This window comes from Neolamprologus multifasciatus, chromosome 5, assembly GCF_963576455.1.
Source record: "Neolamprologus multifasciatus chromosome 5, fNeoMul1.2, whole genome shotgun sequence".
Taxonomy (NCBI): domain Eukaryota; kingdom Metazoa; phylum Chordata; class Actinopteri; order Cichliformes; family Cichlidae; genus Neolamprologus; species Neolamprologus multifasciatus.
The window spans coordinates 37,905,748-37,926,455 of NC_140443.1; the positions used below are offsets into that span (position 1 = coordinate 37,905,748).

The following is a 20,708-nucleotide window of genomic DNA, read 5'->3' on the forward strand; positions in this document are numbered from 1 at the left end:
CAGTTTTAACTAACCATGGCTTCTTGCTGGGCTGAGACAGTTTTAGAGACAGTGCATTTGGTGATGTAGCTCCTCTAAGTCTGTGCCACTGCCGCAGGTAGCAGCCTGCCTGAACATGTGCCAAAATGCTTGAAACACTCTTGAAAAGTGGTGAAGGATCCTTCTGGCCACGTTTTCACCTGTTTATAAACTAGTTTACAGCGTCTTGCTATGGGTATGTATGCTGGGAGTAGCATAACACAATCTGAGTGTGAGGTGAGGGCAGAGCTCTGCTGCAAAGCTTGCATACTTATCTTTGAACCGTGACTGAATGTAAACTTGATAATTATAACCCAGGACGTTGGTTGTAGCTCTTACTCACACTGAGCTTGGAGAAACTGGATTTAAATATTTTTCTGGTACTATTAAATTTAAAATATATTTTAAAGTGTATTTATCTGTAACTACTCTTGCACATGTTTTTCTTAATTTATGATCATGTATGATATGTTATGTTATTATCTTGCTGTCCATGTTTTTTGTACACAGGTCCTTAAAAAAAGAACTTTTGACTTCCATGAGATTACTTTTACTTGTGTCCTGACCACACTCAGTTTTTGGTCTTGTGTATGATGAAAGACAAACGTTAAATACTGATCTATATGCATTGTACACAATGATTTTCATGGCAATTTCACAGTCCAGGAGTGCTGGCCTGTGTTTCTCGTATCCTCGCTGGTTAACTTGATGTGCTTGTGATACATCCTGAGAATTGCACCTCCCTCATTAGTCAGTTGTGCTCGTTATAATGTTAGAGAAACCTGTAGTTAGTGAAGACTGAAGAAGCCAGTGAGTGATGAAACCTTTCTGAACACATTACAGGCAGCACAATGTTTTCTGCTTCTTCAGACCCTTTCACATGTGCCAGTGGTGGACCTGCTAGTCCTGATATTCAGTGGCAAGGAATCTGATTAGCATTAGGCCTTATATGATAATAATATCGTATATGGATAATGAGTCTCAAATAAAGTGGACCCCCTGTTTTTAACTCAGTTTCTCTTCAGCAGGTTGAGCTGCTGCAGTCTCCCACCCTGCCATCCTGGTAAATAAGCCGACTGGGTGGATGACGATTGCTTTGAACAAGTATTGGGTTGTTTACCACAGATGATGGGTTGTTATTGCTGAGTGTGACAGATAGTGCTGCTTCACAACATTGCTTCCAGAGAATAACTTGAGTTGATCTTGCTGTCCTGGAATGCGCATATGGTTCATTATTATTATTATTATTATTATTATTATTATTATTATTATGTCTTTTGATTAAATGCAGATGACATTTATGTCACATTTTATTATATATTGGAATGTGTCTATTAAGAATAAATACCTTTGGTTGAATGCTATCAATGTGTTTTACATCTGCCTAAAACAGGCAAGTTTCACATTGCCACCAAAGTTTTCATAGCTCATCTCTAACCTCTCCTCTATGATTCGACCAGGAAATACAGCTGCACACTTTTGAAGACAATGAATTAAAAACATCAGATCTCCCTGAAGTTGGATAATCAGAGAGGCCGCTGAGGAGGAAGGCCTGACAGGGAAGTGAATTTATGGGGACAGGGCGCTCAGCAGACAGAGAGGAGGCCTGAATCTCTGATCAACCAAGTCTCTTCAGGCGTTTTGACTTTTAGTAGAGCACTTTGTCATCAGAATCCACGAAACATAACATGGCAAGGAGAGACAGCCACTGCAGAACTGATGCTGTAAATGCAAAGTGGGCCATTTGGGTGTTGGATGATTTATGAGATGCTGCTGTGAGGACAGCAGATTAAATTGTTTGTGTGTTAGGAGTAATGCCTGGACTAACTCCAGCTATCTCTACACGAGGCTCCTAAAACTATATTGCATAAGCAGGCAGAAGTGGAAGCCCCTAACCGTGCCTGGAAACGTCTTATGTAACACTACACGTGGGTCTAGACATTAGGAGACTCACAGACCACAGAGATGGAAAATAGAGTCTTATGTCATATTAAAGGAAAACAAAAAAGAATTATTTAACTTATTTCTTTGTTTCATAGGCACCTCCAGTTTATCAGTTTCCCTCTGTCTATTCACACACGCCTCAAACCTGTGAGTGTACACAGATATAAACCGCTGCAGCCTTTTTTAGCGTTGTTGCATGAACACGGTGTGCAAAGACTGCCCATACTGTCATTTAAGAAAGCAGTTTGAAATAAATAAAACACCAGTGTGTGAATGACTGCATTAAAAATTCGTTCATCCTTTCAGGGACACCTACAATATATTTTAATGATTGTCTTGGGTTTAAAGCTATAAACTCGCTACATTATAAAAGTTAGTGACAAAGTTGAAATGATCGCACCTGAAATAAGTAAAAGTCTCCTCGTCACTTGTCATGCGTTTGTGCAACAATCAGCCCACCTTCCTTCTTTCCTACTAACACAAACATTGTCTTTTAAAGCAGATTAACTTCTTCATGTCATCTCAGAAATGCTTACATAGGTTGTTTCTCTTTCTTCTCCCATCAGTAACTGAGTTCCAGCTTTAATGCGATAAATCTGTCACTCTCAGGGTATAATTTTGTTATTGTTAGTTATTTTTCTTTGCTATTGTCAGTTGTTACTTAATGGTAAATTGTTTGTTTGTGGAATGCTGGAATAAAATATTACTTTATTCAGTTTTCAGACTGAAACTACCAAATCAATGTGCTCAGGCTGTAGTAGACAGGGACTGTGCTGTGCTTTCATTTGTACACAAGTGAATGAGTGCATCTAGGGAAACAGTGTTGCTGTGCTTGAGTTCCATGGGCAGAGAGGACGTGGTGATAATTGAGATGATAGCCTAGCCCATCCTCGAAATGGGCTGAAAACCAGCCTAGTAGAATCCTAGTATACTGAAAACAGCTCTATGTATTATTATTAGGATGCCATGAGCTTGCTCTCTGCACCTGAGTCGGTAACTGTTTTTAATGGATAAAACGAATCACACCAAACAGCCAAAATGCAGAAATTGCATTCTTGTATCTAACTACATCAATGTGAATTTAATTTATTTGTTCAACCCCTACTGAGTCTCTTACATGCTCATTTTGGCTATATTTGTGGGGACCTTGGGTTGACTATAATTGCTCAGCTTGTTATCTTTCAAAAACGGTTTTTGGTAAAGTTTAGTCATTTTAGTTTTTTCTGTATTTTACTTTAAGTTGTTTATTAATATCAGGAATACCAGGAAAACACTAAGAATGAGCCAAGAACTAACAGGCCGACTTCAGAGAATGATACGACAAAGACAAATCAGAGACGAGGCAAGAAAAGTCAAATAAAATACAAAAGGCTACCAAAATAAAATGGGAACACAAGAACACCGAACACTTAATGAGAAACTCAGAGGAGACAGCAACAGACTAGAATAAAATATTCCATAAGTTTAGACTTCAGGTTGGCAGTTTCCACTAGTGATGTGTCGGTCACAAACGAAACGGCTCTTAGAGACGGATCTTTTTGTTTTGCATTTTAATTTAGATTTGATTGTGTTGTGGTTTGCAGTGTTTTCTGTTGTTTCAATTTAAATTTGTTTAAAAGGAAAAAGCTGAAAATTTAAATAGTTAAAAGTAGAAATGTAAATAGTTGGTTTTTGTATTTTATAATTTCTTTTTTAAATTTTATGTGGAGTGAATAAAAGCATATTTATATATAAACATATATATAAAAAAACATTTTTTACATTAGTAATTCATTTTGTGCATAATTTTATATTGTTGTTGATAATAAATTAATTAAAGCAACAAGACAACCTGAAGAGCTGGGGCCGAAAGAGCCGGTTCTCTAAAAAGAGCCGGAATTCCCATCACTAGTTTCCACCTCATTCCTTTTGTTGTGATAAGCTAGGCAAGGCTAAACATACACTGGGCACATACATTCCTGGGCTTAAAAAGCTTGTAGTTGGATGTGTTTTCTGTTGTAAATAGTACAGAGCAAAGAGTATCTGCAGCTGAATGGGTTTTTGTAGGAGGACTCTTTTTCTCTTTGTCAGCTCTGTCACTTCTTGGGAATTGTACCTTCCTTTGTCTTCTCAGAACCCAGTCTGTTACATTAAAGAGAAATGAGCTCAACTATGCTCCTTAATAATTCCAGCAGGCGAAGCAGAAGTAGCTGGACGCTCTCTCTTTTTCTATGTTCTGTTGACTTTCTCTCACTGTTCATTCAATTCAATTCAATTTTATTTATATAGCGCCAAATCACAACAAATGTCGCCTCAAGGCGCTTCATAGATACAGAGAAAAGCCCAACAATCATATGACCCCCTATGAGCAAGCACTTTGGCGACAGTGGGAAGGAAAAACTCCCTTTTAACAGGAAGAAACCTCCGGCAGAACCAGGCTCAGGGAGGGGCGGCCATCTGCTGCGACCGGTTGGGGTGAGAGAAGGAAGACAGGATAAAGACATGCTGTGGAAGAGAGACAGAGATTAATAACAGATACGATTCAATACAGAGAGGTCTGTTAATACATAGTGAGTGAGAAAGGTGACTGGAAAGGAAAAACTCAATGCATCATGGGAATCCCCCGGCAGCCTACATCTATTGCAGCATAACTAAGGGAGGATTCAGGGTCACCTGGTCCAGCCCTAACTATATGCTTTAGCAAAAAGGAAGGTTTTAAGCCTAATCTTAAAAGTAGAGATAGTGTCTGTCTCCTGAATCCAAACTGGAAGCTGGTTCCACAGAAGAGGGGCCTGAAAACTGAAGGCTCTCCCTCCCATTCTACTTTTAAATACTCTAGGAACAACAAGTAGGCCTGCAGAGCGAGAGCGAAGTGCTCTAATAGGGTGATATGGTACTACAAGGTCATTAAGATAAGATGGGGCCTGATTATTTAAGACCTTGTATGTGAGGAGCAGGATTTTGAATTCAATTCTGGATTTAACAGGAAGCCAATGAAGGGAAGCCAAAACAGGAGAAATATGCTCTCTCTTTCTAGTCCCTGTCAATACTCTTGCTGCAGCATTTTGGATTAACTGAAGGCTTTTCAGTGAGTTTTTTGGACATCCTGATAATAATGAATTGCAGTAGTCTAGCCTGGAAGTGATAAATGCATGAACTAGTTTTTCAGCGTCACTCTGAGACAGGATATTTCTAATTTTAGAGATGTTGCGCAAATGGAAGAACGCAGTCTTACATATTTGTTTAATATGTGCGTTGAAGGACATATCCTGGTCAAAAATGACTCCAAGGTTCCTCACAGTGTTACTGGAGGCCAAGGTAATGCCATCCAGAGTAAGAATCTGGTTAGATACCATATTTCTAAGCTTTTCAGCGCCGAGTACAATGACCTCAGTTTTATCTGAGTTAAGAAGCAGAAAGTTAGTGGCCATCCAAGTCTTTATGTCTTTAAGACATTCCTGCAGTTTAACTAATTGGTGTGTGTTATCTGGCTTCATGGACAGATAGAGCTGGGTGTCATCTGCATAGCAGTGAAAATGTATGCTATGTCTTCTAATGATGCTGCCTAGGGGAAGCATGTATAATGTAAACAGAATTGGTCCTAGCACCGAACCCTGTGGAACTCCATAATTAACCTCAGTGTGTGAAGAGGACTCTCCATTTACATGCACAAATTGGAGTCTATTAGATAGATATGATACAAACCACTGCAGTGCAATACCTGTAATACCTACAGCATGTTCTAATCGCTCTAATAGAATATTATGGTCAACAGTATCGAATGCTGCACTAAGGTCAAGAAGGACAAGCACAGAGATGAGTCCACTGTCAGAGGCCATAAGAAGATCATTTGTAACCTTCACTAAAGCTGTTTCTGTGCTGTGATGAACTCTGAAACCTGACTGAAACTCTTCAAATAAACCATTCCTCTGCAGATGATCTGTTAGCTGTTTGACAACTACTCTTTCAAGGATTTTTGATATGAAAGGAAGGTTGGAGATTGGCCTATAATTAGCTAAGACTGCTGGGTCTAGAGATGGCTTTTTGAGTAAAGGTTTAACTGCAGCCACCTTGAAGGCCTGTGGTACATAGCCGATTATTAGAGATAGGTTGATCATATATAAGATCGAAGAATTAATCAATGGCAGGACTTCTTTGAGCAGTTTTGTAGGAATGGGGTCTAAAAGACACGTTGATGGTTTGGAGGAAGTAATTATTGAAGTTAACTCAGAAAGATCGATTGGAGAAAAAGAGTCTAACTTAACATCAATGGAACTAAGAGTAGCTGTAGATAATATTACATCTGTGGGATGATTATTGGTAATTTTTTCTCTAATGATAAAATTTTATTTGTGAAGAAGTTCATGAAGTCATCACTAGTTAACGTTAAAGGGATGGTTGGCTCAAAAGAGCTCTGACTTTTTGTCAGCCTGGCTACAGTGCTGAAGAGAAACCTGGGGTTGTTCTTATTTTCTTCAATCAGTGATGAGTAGTAAGCTGTTCTGGCTTTGCGGAGGGCTTTCTTATAAAGCAACAAACTATTTCTCCAGGCTAAATGATGATCCTCTAAATTTGTGACACGCCATTTCCTCTCCAGATTACGAGTCATCTGCTTTAGGGTACGTGTTTGAGAATTATACCACGGGGTCAGGTACTTCTGATTAGAGACCTTAGTTTTCACTGGAGCTACAGTATCCAGAGTCGTACGTAGTGAGGAGGTGAAATTATTAACAAGATAATCGACCTCTGTTGGGGTAGCGTTCAGATAGCTGCTCTGCTCTGTGTTGGTACAGGGCATTGACGATGATAACAGTGGCTGGATTATATTCTTAAACTTAGTTACAGCGCTTTCAGAAAGACATCTACTTTGATAAAGTCCACTCTCCACTGCTGCGTAATCAATTATTGTAAATGTAAATGTTATCAAGAAATGATCAGACAGGAGAGGGTTTCAGGAAACACTGTTAAATGTTCAGTTTCTATGCCATATGTTAAAACAAGATCTAGAGTGTGATTAAAGTGGTGGGTGGGTTCTTTTACATTTTGAGAGAAACCAATTGAGTCTAACAACAGATTAAATGCCATGTTGAGGCTGTCATTTTTAGCATCTACATGGATGTTAAAATCACCCACAATAATTATTTTATCTGAGCTCAGAACTAAATTAGATATAAAGTCTGAGAAATCAGACAGAAACTCTGTGTAAGGCCCAGGTGGACGATAGATGATAACAAGTAAGACTGGTTTCTGAGTTTCACAGCTGGGGTGGACAATGCTAAGCATCAGGCTTTCAAATGAATTAAAAGTCTGTCTTGGTCTTTCATTAATTAATAGACTGGTGTGAAAAATTGCTGCCACACCGCCCCCTCGACCTGTGCTTCGAGATTTCTGGTAGTTAGAATGACTCGGGGTGTTGATTCATTTAAACTAACATAATCATCCTGCTGCAACCAGGTTTCTGTAAGGCAGAGTAAATCAATTTGTATCAATTATTAAGTCATGTACTAACAGAGACTTGGAAGAGAGAGACCTAATATTTAATAATCCACATTTCACTTGTTTTACTCTTTGGTTCAGATGTGGATACTGTATTGTTCTTTCTTTGTGATTGTTTAAGTTGTTTGTTGCTGGTTTTTAGTTTGTTTTTTGTCTTTTTGGAAGCAGACACAGTCTCTATGGAGATGGGTTTTTGGGGGGGTAGCAGGAGGAGAGAAGCTGCAGAGAGGCGTGTAAGACTGCAACTCTGCTTCCTGGTCCCAACTCTGGATAGTCATGTTTTGAGGGGTTTAATAAATTTGTCGATATTTCTAGAAATGAGAGCTGCTCCATCCAAAGTGGGATGGATGCCGTCTCTCCTAACAAGACAAGGTTTCCTCCAGAAGGTTTGCCAATTATCTATGAAGCCCACATCGTTTCTGGGACACCACTCAGACAGCCAGCAATTTAAGGAGAACATGCGGCTAAACATGTCACTCCTGGTCTGATTGGGGATGGGACCAGAGAAAACTACAGAGTCCGACATTGTTTTGGCAAAGTTACACACCGATTCAATATTGATTTTAGTGACCTCCGATTGGCGTAACCGGGTGTCATTACTGCCGACGTGAATTATGATTTTATTGAATTTATGTTTACCCTTAGCCAGCAGTTTTAAATTTCCTTCAATGTCGCCTGCTCTGGCCCCTGGAAGACAATTGACTATGGTTGCCGGTGTCTCTAGCTTCACATGTCTGAGAACAGAATCACCAATTACCAGAGTTTGACCCCCGGCGGGTGTGTCACCGAGTGGGGAAAAACGGTTAGACACATGAACGGGTTGGTGGTGTACCTGGGGCTTCTGTTTAGGACTACGCTTCCTCCTCACCGTTACCCAGCCTTTCCCCAGCTGCTTGGGGTCTGCCGGGGAACAGCTAGCGGGGCCTACGCTATCTTCGGCTGCACCAGCTACAGGGGCCTGGCTAGCTAAGGGTGAGAGCAGGGTGCAAAGCCGAGTCTCCAATTCAGTAATCCTGGCCTCCAGAGCTGCAAATATGCTACATTTGTTACAGATATCATTACTGCTAAAGGAGGCCGAGGAGTAACTAAACATCTGACACAATGAGCAAGAAAGTGCAGAAGGGACAGGTGAAGTAGCCATGGTGCTAACGGGTCGGCTACGAGCTAAGCTAGCGAAACAGTACAGAGACAGTGAGTGAATACTATAAATTAGGTAGTGAGTACACAGAAAGTGTGCTTCGGATGAAGCACGTGAAGATTATACTGTGAAAAAAGAATGTATTTAAAAGTTGTTAATTAAACTGCTAAGCAAATAAGCTACTCAGAAACACCACTGTGTTTGAGCAGGAACAGGAAGCGATACTATACCACAGAGCGAGCGAACACCAAGTGACAGCGCCACCGATCAGGACCATTCCATTTACCTTGTGGTCCACTGTTCATAAATGATGGTTTCATTTATCAAATCTATAGAATCTAATTTAAAAATATTTTCTTTACATACTTACGTCTTGAATAATAATGAAGACCTCATAGTACTCTACAACACCAATAGAGCACTTTTCTCTCAGACCACTGGTTTACTTGTGGTTCCCAGACTATTTAAAAGTACAGGGTGCTTCATTTATATGGATACACCGTAATAAAATGGGAATGGTTGGTGATATTAAAGTCCTGTTTGTGGCACATTAGTATATGTGAGGGGGCAAACTCCTCAAGATGGGTGGTGACCATGGTGGCCATTTAGAAGTCGGCCATCTTGGATACAACTTTTGTTTTTTTAATAGGAAGAGGGTCATCAGACTTATTGGTAATGTCACAAGAACAACAATGGTGTGCTTGGTTTCAACGTAACTTGATTCTTTTATGAGTTATTTACAAGTTTCTCTTTGTTCACAGCCATTGACATGTCGAAGAGGTTAACACGTGAGGAGCGGATCGAAATTGTGTTGATATCTGGTGAACGTAGTAACCGGGTCATTGCAGCAGATTTCAATGCAAGACACCCTACGAGACCACCCATCTTCCATGCTACAGTTAGCAAACTGCTTGCTAAGTTTCGTGAAACTGGTTCAGTGTTGGATTTGCCAAAATGTGGATGCAAGAAAACTGTCACTGATGAAGAAACATCAGTGTTTAGTGCATAATGTTGAAGTTCCAGTAGTGAAGCTGAGGTGTCTATGACGTGTTCAACAGTCTGATGGCCTGGTGGAAAAAGCTGTCTCTCAGTCTGCTGGTACGGGACTGGATGCTGCAGAACCTCCTTCCTGATGGAAGTAGTCTGAACAGTTTATGGCTGGGGTGACTGGAGTCCTTGATGATCCTCCCCGCTTTGCTCAGGCACCGCTTCCTGTAGATGTCCTGGAGGGAGGGAAGCTCACCTCCAATTATCCGTTCAGAACACCGCACTACTCTCTGGAGAGCTTTCCGGTTGTAAGCGGTGCTGTTGCCGTACCAGGTGGTGATGCATCCAGTGAGGATGCTCTCAATGGCACAGCAGTAGAAGGTCCTGAGGATGCGGGGGCTCATGCCAAATCTTTTCAGTCTCCTGAGAAAGAAGAGGCGCTGCTGCGCCTTCTTCACTGTTTTGTTTATGTGTCCTGACCACGTAAGATCTTCTGCCAGATGTACACCAAGGAAGCAGAAGCTGCTCACTCTCTCCACAGCAGCGCTGTTGATGGTGATGGGGGTGTGTACTTCTCTGCACTTGGCGTCTCTGCACTTGGCGTCTGTCAGACAGGAAGTTAAGGATCCAGCTGCAGAGGGAGCTGCTCAGTCCTAGATCCTGCAGTTTCCTGTCCAGCTTTGAGGGAACGATGGTATTGAATGCTGAGCTGTAGTCTACAAACAGCATCCTCACATATGTGTCTCTGTTCTCCAGGTGTGGCAGGGCAGTATGTAGTGTCAGGGCTATGGCATCATCAGTAGACCTGTTGTGGCGGTATGCGAGCTGTAGAGGGTCCAGTGAGTCATGTAGTGCAGAGCAAATGAAGTCCCTGACCAGCTTCTCGAAGCATTTGCTCACGATGGGGTCAGGGCTACAGGTCGCCAGTCGTTCAATGAGGAGATGGTGGAGGATTTGGGTACAGGGATGATGGTGGCCATTTTGAAGCAGGCTGGGACTACAGACAGAGAGAGGGAAAGGTTGAAGATGTGTGTAAACACTCCAGCCAGCTGAGCCGCGCATGACTTAAGGACTTGGCCGGGAATCCCGTCCGGACCAATAGCTTTGCGTGCGTTCACCTTCCTGAAGCACTTCCGCACATCCTCCTCAGACACAGTGTGCACTGACGTCATCCGCGGTGCGCACACTGTCCGGTCTCATGGTGTTCGCTGTGTCGAATCTAGCGTAGAATACGTTTAGATCCTCACACAGAGAGGCCGTGGTCTGCGGTTTGCTGGGTTTCCCTCTAAAGTCTGTGATTGTGTTTAGTCCCTGCCACATCCTCCGAGGGTTGTCAAACTGTCCCTGTACTCACGTTTGGCTGCTTTGATCGTCTTCCGGAGTTGGTAATGTGCGTGTTTGTAGTCCGATGTGTTCGTGGAGGCAAAAGCGGTGCTCCGTGCCGCCAGTGCCGTGCGAACATCTCTGTTAATCCAGGGTTTTTGATTTGGGAAGGATTTAACTATTTCGGATGGGACGACATCTTCCACGCATTTCCTGATGAATCCGCAGACTGAGTCTGTGTACTCATCAATGTCCCTAGCAGCCATGTGAAACATTTCCCAGTCCACGTGATCAAAACAGTCCCGCAGCGTAGACTACGATTGGTCCGTCCAACGGTGCACCGCCCTCATGGTTGGAGCTTCCTGTTTCAGCTTCTGCCTGTAGGCGGGCAGGAGCAGGATGGAGCGGTGATCTGATTGGCCACACATTGGTCACAGATCCTAAATAACCTCAAGACCCAGCACCTGACAGCATGCCCCTATATGAGAGTTTAACTTAACATGTATTAACAAACACAGCATGAAAAAAAGCTGGAATGTTGTTTGTTTTCAGTGAGTAATTGTAGTCATCAGAAAAACTGAGGTGACTGAGGTGGGATACCAGATAATAACAGGTTGAGTGTTTTGTGAAACTGTCCCTGTAACTTATAAAGTCTGACTATCTGGACAGTCTTTCTCTGGAAGGATGAAATATTCTCTTCAAAGATTCTGCAACGGGAATGACGGACCTGACCACATAGTTTGTTCTTTTAACACTTTATTCCGGTTGCTGTTTCCTCGAGAGAGTGAATGAATAGTGGAATTGTAAAGCGCTTTGGGTGCCTTGAAAAGCGCTATATAAATCCAATCCATTATTCAGCAGTAATAACACCCAGTTTATGTCAATTGGAGGTCACTAAAATCAATATTGAGTGCGTGTGTAACTTTGTAACTCTTTAGTTTTCTCTGGTCCCCTCCCCAATCGGACCAGGAGTGACATGTTTGGCCGCATGTTCTCCTTAGTGGTGTCCAAAAACAATGTGGGCGTTATGGATAATTGAAAAACTTATTTGGGGAAAGCTGGTCTTCTTTTGGATGGAGCAGCTCTCATTTCTAGAAATATGGACAAATTTATTAAACCCCCAAAATATGAGAATCCAGAGTTGGGACCAGGAAGCAGAGTTGCAGTCTTGCCTCTCTGCAGCTTCTCTCCTCCTGCTACCCCCCCCCCCCCCCCCACCCAAAACCTCATCCCCTCAGAGACTGTGTCAGCTCGCAAACAGACAGAAAATAAGCAAAAAATGACTTAAACATAAGACAAATCTGATGAAAGCCTGATTTTTAGCTTTGTCCAGCCTAACTGGAAAACTAAAAAAAGGCATAGAAACTGAACATTTAACAGTGTTTCCTGAAAACCCTCTCCTGTCTGATCATTTCCTGATAACATTTACATTTAAAGTAATTGATTACACAGCAGTGGAGAGTAGACTTTATCACAGTAGATGTCTTTCTGAAAGCGCTGTAACTAAGTTTAAGAATATAATCATCTGTATATCACCTGTACCAACATAGAGCAGAGCAGCTATCTGAACGCTACCCCAACAGAGGTCGATCATCTTGTTAATAATTTTTCCTCCTTAGTACGTACGACTCTGGAGCTCCTGTAGAAAAGAAAGCCTCAAATCACAAGTACTTGACTCCCTGGTATAATTCTCGAATGCACACCTTAACTCAGATAACTCATAAGCTGGAGAGGAAATGGCATCTCACAAATTTAGAAGATCATCATTGCTGGAATTGGAAACACTCTCGAATCACTGAGAGCTACAGAATTATATGAGATTTAAAGAGAACAGCATTCAGTGACAATATCCAACTTTGGGGATGTAGAGTTTTCTTCATCCACTCTGTCAGTGAAGTAGTATGCTCTCGCCATCTTAATCACTTAAATGGACAGAATTTGGGGGTTTTGTGTGCAAGACATTTTTAAATAATTCAAGAACTTCATACTGAAAAGTGATGCAGTTGTCTCACTGAAAGGAACAGCGGCTTCATGTCAAACAATTTGAGACTTAAACACAGGGGACATGACAGACTCACACACTGAAGACACGACAATATGAACAACGTAGTGAGGAGAAACTTAAACATACCACTAAACGGGAAACAGAACTCAACAACATAGAACCAGCTGAAGCCTAAACTCAACAACTATATAAACAAGAACATTATAACACAAAAGTCACCAAACTCAGAATGCTGGGTAAAAAAACCCAGAACCATGACACATGGTATAAATCTCAAACACTATAACAATGTAAACACTGTTGACTCTCATATACAGACTGAGGTGAAACCTGCACAACTGCATGCTTCAGTGTAAAGAACTACAGTAACTGTATGGACTGTGTATTGTGTCTACAGATGGTGTGTGTTAATTTACCCCAGTGCTGGTCAAAGCCTTCTGCTGATGTGTGAAAATGTTGTTCACATCCTCTGTCAGTGTTATTTGGTTCTTTGTGTGCGGACTCAGCAGCCAGGGAAGACCAGAAAGCAATAACTGTGTATGAGGAAAGCAATAACTTGGTTGGCCCCCTCATCAATTCAGACCCGAGTGGAATAATCAGCAGCTTGAATCAGAATGAAGAAAAAAGCTGAACTGATGATCTGTGAAATGTCATCAAGAGAAGAGCAACGATAAAGGAATCAGTGAGGTGCAGTTGTGTTTTTTCATTCAGAGATCAGAGTGTAGTCTCCTGTGCACTGGCCACAGGACCTCATCGACATCGCAACAATGTCTTCTCCCGCTGGGCACTGGGGAAAATATCCTCTTGCATGTCGAAACCATCCATGGATTGCTGTCACCTGAATGTCGCCACAGGCCTGTTCCATGGCCTGCAGAAGAGGCATGCGGGCATGTGGTTGGCGGTCATATACACGCCATCTCCAAGCCAAAAAAAAATCTTCTATAGGGTTTAAAAATGGTGAGTAAGGGGGCAAGTATACCACTTCAAGTTGGTTGTGGTTGGAGAACCAGGCCTGGACCAGAGCAGCCCGATGGAAACTGACATTACCCCATATCACCACAAACCTGGGCTGATCTGGTCTGTACAACTATATCATGGAGAGCATCTAGAAATGTGAGTATATGTTGGTGATTGTATGGACCTAGTTTTGCATGATGATGCAGAAGCCCTCGAAGGCTTATGGCGCCACACAATGTGATATTTCCCCCGCGCTGCCCTGGGACGTGCACAATTGCCCTTTGGCCAATTACATTACGACCCTGTCGTCTTGTTTTGCACAGGTCGAATCCAGCTTCATCAATGAAAATGAATTCATGAGGCTGTGCAGCTCCATCCATGGCCAAGATTCTCTGTAAAACAAAGAGAACATATTACTGTACTACAGTGCTGCACATACAGGACCCTCACCCATCACACAGGTACCTGTGTAGCTCTCAGGATGGATCCATGTGGTACTGATATGGTACATATTCAGCTACTGGATTTCACCAATACGGTATTGTCCATGTAAAGGACAGTTACACTTACATATTCAGCTCGAAGTCCTTTGACCCCATCACTGTTCCTCTCAAATGGGACTCTGTAGAGCTGCTTCATGGTGATGCTGTGTTTTCCCAAGATGTGTCTGATGGTGGTGATGCTCACATGGTTTATGTTGTTGAACACTTGCCTGTCTGCAAGTATTTGCTTTCGTAGCTGGTGGAGATGGATGGCATTGTCTGCCCTCACTACAACGGCAAGTTCCTGCTGTTGTGTAAACAGGCGTTGGCGTCCTCCCCCAGAAGGTCTTCGAGTCATTCTAGAGAAATACAACCACATATTGTCATCGCTTTGCTTATTTTTCTTACAGTACTTTACTGTATATACTGTATCATCCACTGTACAACACTGTACTTCAATAGAAGTAATCATGGTATGTTTCACAGCACCCTGCAATACCCTCTACACTTGATATGGTGATATACTGTAGAACAGTGCTATGAAAACCATCTGAGTAGAGTAGAAGGTAGAGAGGTGAAGACAGACCTGTTTTCTAGTCTGAATGTTCTTATTACAGACGCCACTGTGAAGCGGCTTAGATGTGGGTGGACTCTCTGCCCAGCTTCCCTCATAGTCAGGCCATGGTTGATGACATGGTCCACCAAAGTTGCTCTTATATCATCAGAAATATGGGTCCGTGCATGGCCTCTGCGACCTCCTCCTCCTCTTCCTCTTGCTCTCCCTCCATCCATGCTTGCAAAGTTCTTGAATTGGCTAAACTGAGGGCTTTTTGTAGTTGGCTAATTGGTGTTCAGTTTTGCAAGTAAGTGCCTTCAGGTGTGTATTTGAGTGGTTGCAATTACCTGATGTGTTTTGTATTTTAGATACATGTGTTTTCCAAATGGCACCCTGAAATTTCATTTTGTGAGCGAAGTGTCTTATGTATGAAATAGAGTGTAGTATGCAGGACCATGTGTGTTGCATAAAGGAGTACGTGTGTTGCATAATTGCAACTAGGGTTCGAAGCAGAGCTTTTGTTTAAGGTATGGGTACATGTGTTTGAGGTATGGTAGCAAAAGCTTCAAGTTGTGTTACTTTAGTCTAAGCATGGGTTTATAGTGTTCAAGCATTCTTTAGGGCCAAAAAGACACGGCTCCAAAGTGGTCTTTAACTTGTGATCTTTATTTTACATATCCAGGATATGGAGACCTGAGCACACAGCACACAACCCCAGGTCTGAAGCACAAACGGAAGCCTAGGTATTTATATACTTGCTCTCTAGTGTGCATCAAACAGCCTAGTTGGTTTCACTTGATTCTAGCTGCAAAAGCACGCTCTGCAAAAGCATGCAGTTTCCTGTTTGGCACAGAGTGTACTCAGAGTTAGGCCTTTCTTATATAAAGCAAAGTAATCAGCATACATTTGAGATGATAAATTTAAACCTCAACAACACACAAAATCTAGAGATTAGAACAGACATTTTAACTACTCAGACTAGATTAGTCTGCTAACCCTAACCCTGCTATCTCTGACTATTTTCAACACATTTTAACATATAAGGCTGAGTGTCAAGTCCTTTTATCCCTTCAGCTGTGATGGCAAGGGGCAGCCATGGGGACTTTAATCTCTCTTCACTCCACGTTACACGATAACAAAAATAGAGCTGCAACCCAAATTTTACTCATATTTATTTTTTCTTTTACTACTTACAACCACAACTCTGTGATTACAACCCGTCAAATCAGTGAATAAGTGCTCACGTCTCAGTTCACAAAAACATATATATTGCACTTTGACTTTTGCAAAAGAGTCACAAAATTTCAACTTGTAATTGAAAGGGATAGGGGGTGGTGGTGGGTACAGACTGAATGGATGGTTTTCTCTGTCCTCTGTCCGCCATTTTTGTAGATACTTAGCAGAGACATTATGCAGCTGACAGCAACTTATAATGATAATATGTCTCAAATTCATCTAACACAGCTTACTTGTAGACCTTGGATATCAGTTTGAATAAATAACACTTATTTTGGTGATCTGCAGTGGAATTTTCTTGCATAGAGGTTTTGCATGTAACATCATGCGCAGATCACTTACAGTTTTGTCTGAATGCTTAAACCCTAACTGTGATTCTTACAGCACAATTTCTAAAACTATTAACACTTATAGCAAAACCCCTCACTGAGTTTGCAAAACTAAAAGCACAAACACTGCTTTGCACTCAGTTTGCCATTTTGTAACACACACTTTGCAAACCTGTAGCTACAATCCACTGCACAGCACTGTAAACACAACTCACTGCTTTACACTCAATTCCCAAATGATCAACGCACTCCTAGCAAAACTTTACACATTTACGGCCATTATTTACACTATTTTGCCAACTGTCTGGCACACTGTCACGTGTGAAAACTGTTTTAGATAATTAGTTCACTTTGCAATCAGCCTAAGCTCTAATACAGGTAAGCTCTGTGTGTGGAGAACAATGGAGGGAGCAGGAAGAGTGAGAAGTAGAGGAGGCCGAGGAAGAGGACGTGGAGGTGAAGAAGTAGGATGAAGAGGACGACAAGGACAAGGAGGAGCAAGAGGAGGACGAGGAGGGGGGAGAGGAGGACGAGGAGGGGGGAGAGGAAGGGTAAGAAGAGTAAGAAATAGACTTGCTGATGACATCAGAGCTACAATAGTGGACCATGTCATCCACCGTGGAGTGACCCTGAGGGAAGCTGGCCAACGGGTTCAGCCTAACTTGAGCCGCTACACTGTAGCAAGCATCATAAGGACGTTTTGAAATGAGAATCGGTTAGTACTGTTAGTACTGTTAGTACAGTCACTTTGCACTAAGATTTGTAGCACTGCTGTATGCTAATGAGGAACACAAGAATACCATAGATGTAAAAATACTGAAATTGTTACTTTACAGAGTTGCTAGCTGACCAGATGCTGGGGCAGAGGAAGCATGTTCACTGCAGACCAAGAAACCCATATAGTCAACATGGCGATTGCAAATAATCCTATACTTGGAAATAAACACTTGTGTTTGTTTTGATGTGTGTGAATAAACACCAGGACTTGAAATTTGGATCCCTCCATGTTTACAGACCTATGACAAAAGTATGAGCTCAAACTGACATGGCCTACCTTGTGCACAGAGAAAGCAAAAGCCAGATGTGTTTTTTATTCATACCATCAGTGTGTAGTTGGTGCATTGTGTGCTTATTAATGTGATGGCTTGTGTTAACTGTTCGATACAAAAATACCATTTTTACAAAGGTGTGCAGAGTTAAGCAGGGTTATTCGCTTTTACAAGAAAACTACAATGTTTTGCTGATTGGGTGAAGAGTTTTCTTATTTGTGTGTAAAGTTTTGCAAAAATAGCCAATAGTTACAAAAAATGTGCTCAAGCCATCAGAAAAAACTGTAAGAACTGTCCACCATACTCAATGCAATAAATGGTAATGATCATATCCAATCACTCATGTAGTTTACAAGAAGTTTTTTCCTATATGCCTCCACGATTGGGTGCAGCAATCATCAAGGACAGAAGAGAATCTTTTTTTAATCACTTTCCTGGTATTTCAGATAGAAGAATATAAAAAAGCACCAAATTAATGAATAAATGTATCTGATAAATAGTATGACAGTAAAACAATTATAAGTTATCTGAATTTTTAAAATCCCCATGTGGCAGGGTCTGGTTTGTGGCTCAGGGTTCAGGGGAGGAGTAGTGGGTTCAGGGTGTGGTGTCAGGAGAGGTGGCTAAGCTGTCATCCCTGTTGGACAACATCACACACACACCCTTAATAATGAGGAGGCATGGAGGAGCCTCGGGTCTTGGTTTAGGGGCAAGAGAGCCTGGGCGCGCTGGACTTTTAGATTGACCTCCTCAGTCATTGGTATTTCCTGCTGTGAAAGCTCCCACACAGAGCACACAGCAGAGCCTTCAGCTGTCGTGGTCCTGGGTCGTGTGACCCAGTGTTGAGTTTTATGAATCTTTTGTATTCATTTATGCTTTAGCTTAGTTCGTCTAGTTAATTTCTAGGGTGCTGTTTAGCCCTTTGTTTCTTAGCTGTTTATGTCATCTCCCTGTACTCAGTCTCCCTGGTTCGTGCGTCTACCTGTCGTCATGTCTGCGTGTTTAGTTCATGTCATGTCTCCATGTTCCCTCTTTTACTTTGAAAGTCTGTATTCACTGTCATGTATTTAGTTTCACTTCTCCTGTCTTTAGGTTCATGTGTGTCAGCTGTGCTCCCATGTGTGGCCACCTCCCCTGATCATCATGTGTATTTAGTCTCTGTGTTTCATGCAGTCTGTGTCGCGTCGTCTGTGTTCCCACCCTCCATGTTTTCATGCCCAGTCTTTTGTATTCTTAGCCATAGCTTTCCGAGTCTTCATGATTTACTATAGTATTAGTTCCCCAGTTTAGTTCTCTTCACTGAGATTCTGCCTTGTTTGAACCCCGTGTCTTCAGCCAACATAAAGGCTCGCTTTTCGTTCAAAACTCATGTCTTCGCCAGTGTCTGCGCCCGAGTCCTCCACGCACTCTCCATACGGTCAGCCACTGCGACCGTGACATCAGCCACTCCAAAAATGCGGATGTTATGTTATTTGTCCTGGACCTGGACTCCAAGTCTGTGAGTTTCTGCTGCATCTTCTTCTCCTGCTGTGGGATTGTTGTCCGAGCTTCAGAAGCCTTTACTGGCCATTCCTGCTGTGCCAAGTGAACCTCCATCTTTCCTGCTTGCTCCTTCAGCTCCTGTGCTTACTCAGTGAGCATATCCAACTTGCTGCTGATCTCTTGAGTCCGTAGTGTTTCTGAGTTGGTCATTATCCTGTTTGAGTTTAGACTTGAGCTCTTCTATGAATTCCAGAAGGTCGCTCTATGTTATGCCAGTCCTGGATAGCCTTGGCATTTCAGGTAGACTGCAGTTAGCTTGTGGTGCTACTTTGCTGGTTTTCAAAGTCATGCTGCTTTTCTCTTGATATTTTGGCATGGTTTGTTTATAATATTTGCCTCTTGCACTTCTGTTTCCCTTTTTTGCTGTTTCATTTTTTCCCTTTACATCAGTAACCAGTTTTTTATTATATAAAACAATCGAATTTAAGCTGGAGCAAGTCGCCCACACATCTGTCTGCTCCATCTGCTAACCAGAAGTCCCCATTTATTGAATTTTTTTACTATATGTTTATAATGCACTGGGCTCTTCATATACAATTTACAGTTAAGTAATACACAATGAGTTGCTCACGCCTGCTTATTTTCTATAGTGTGTATCTTTTGATTTGAACAGGAATATGTTTGTACCTGGGTGCCTCATTATCCCTGCAATCACTACTGGTTGGCCCCTCTGAAATCATCACTGTAGAAAATAAAGGTTTTATTACCATATTACTGAATTTCTTTTCAATATAATGTCTGTAGCACTAAGCTTATCTTCGCATTACAAGTAGCAGAACTATGCAATCCCTTTTTTGAGATTAGTGTACGTTCCACACCTTGCCCAACCTTTGAACTGACTAAATACACATTGCTTTGGTCTTTGGGTGGCTGTAGCTCAGGTGGCAGAGCAGGTCAGCTACTAACCAGAAGGTCAGTGGATCCCAGGCTGGCTGCATGCCAAATATCCTTGGGCAAGATACTAACCCCATGTTTGCCTACTGGTGGTGGTCAGAGGGCCCGGTGGCGCCAGTGTCCAGCAGCCTCGCCTCTGTCAGTGCACCCCAGGGTGGCTGTGGCTACAATGTAGCTGCCATCACCAGTGTGTGAATGACTGAATGTAGTGTAAAGTGCTTTGGGGTCCTTAGGGACTGAGTACAGCGTTATACAAATACAGGCCATTTGTCTTTATTCAGGGGCAAAGCAGACCTGGATCAATTTTCCACATGCAGCGGTCGGAAGAAAGTTCTAGGTTAACATCACTGGACATGTTAAGGCAAGTTTCTGGTTGAATTGTTCACAGCGCCTGAGTCCATGAACCTCACAAGCAAGCTCTAGCTTATGGCTGAGGACCAGGAATGCTGTTATTTCAGGTGGGAAATCAAAATTTGGGTTAGCAAATTGGGGAAAGAGAAAACTGACTGCTTAAGTGGAGAATTGTGAAGGAGTCTGAAACACTGCAAAATGCAACATATGCAAAATCACATACACAAGCAGAAAATGCATTAACCTTACAAGGACAAGCTCATGAAGATTAATGCATAGGCATTGATTGAACCTGGCTAAGAACATAAACATACGCAATGAAAATCAGCTTGCTACTTGTATGAGTGTTAAAATGGTGTGAATGTTTAATAAAATACACTTAAAGCTTGAAGATGAGGAATAACTCAAAGGAGCTATATGAC

General features: G+C 42.0%; 2 protein-coding genes and 1 pseudogene across 6 annotated transcripts in view; 2 read left to right on the forward strand and 1 right to left on the reverse strand.

Moving 5' to 3' along the window:
- Window positions 1-20,708, forward strand: part of LOC146519281 (receptor-type tyrosine-protein phosphatase gamma-like) — a 303,364-nt gene that overhangs the window by 132,230 nt on the left and 150,426 nt on the right. The window lies entirely within an intron of this gene.
- Window positions 1-20,708, forward strand: part of LOC146519283 (G2/M phase-specific E3 ubiquitin-protein ligase-like) — a 253,031-nt gene that overhangs the window by 10,192 nt on the left and 222,131 nt on the right. Inside the window, exon 7 of the mRNA XM_085159107.1 lies at window positions 1-20,708. This exon is cut by the window's right edge and continues 10,939 nt beyond it. The gene's annotated coding sequence lies outside the window, so the exon portion shown is untranslated.
- Window positions 13,838-14,708, reverse strand: LOC146519284 (uncharacterized; annotated as a pseudogene).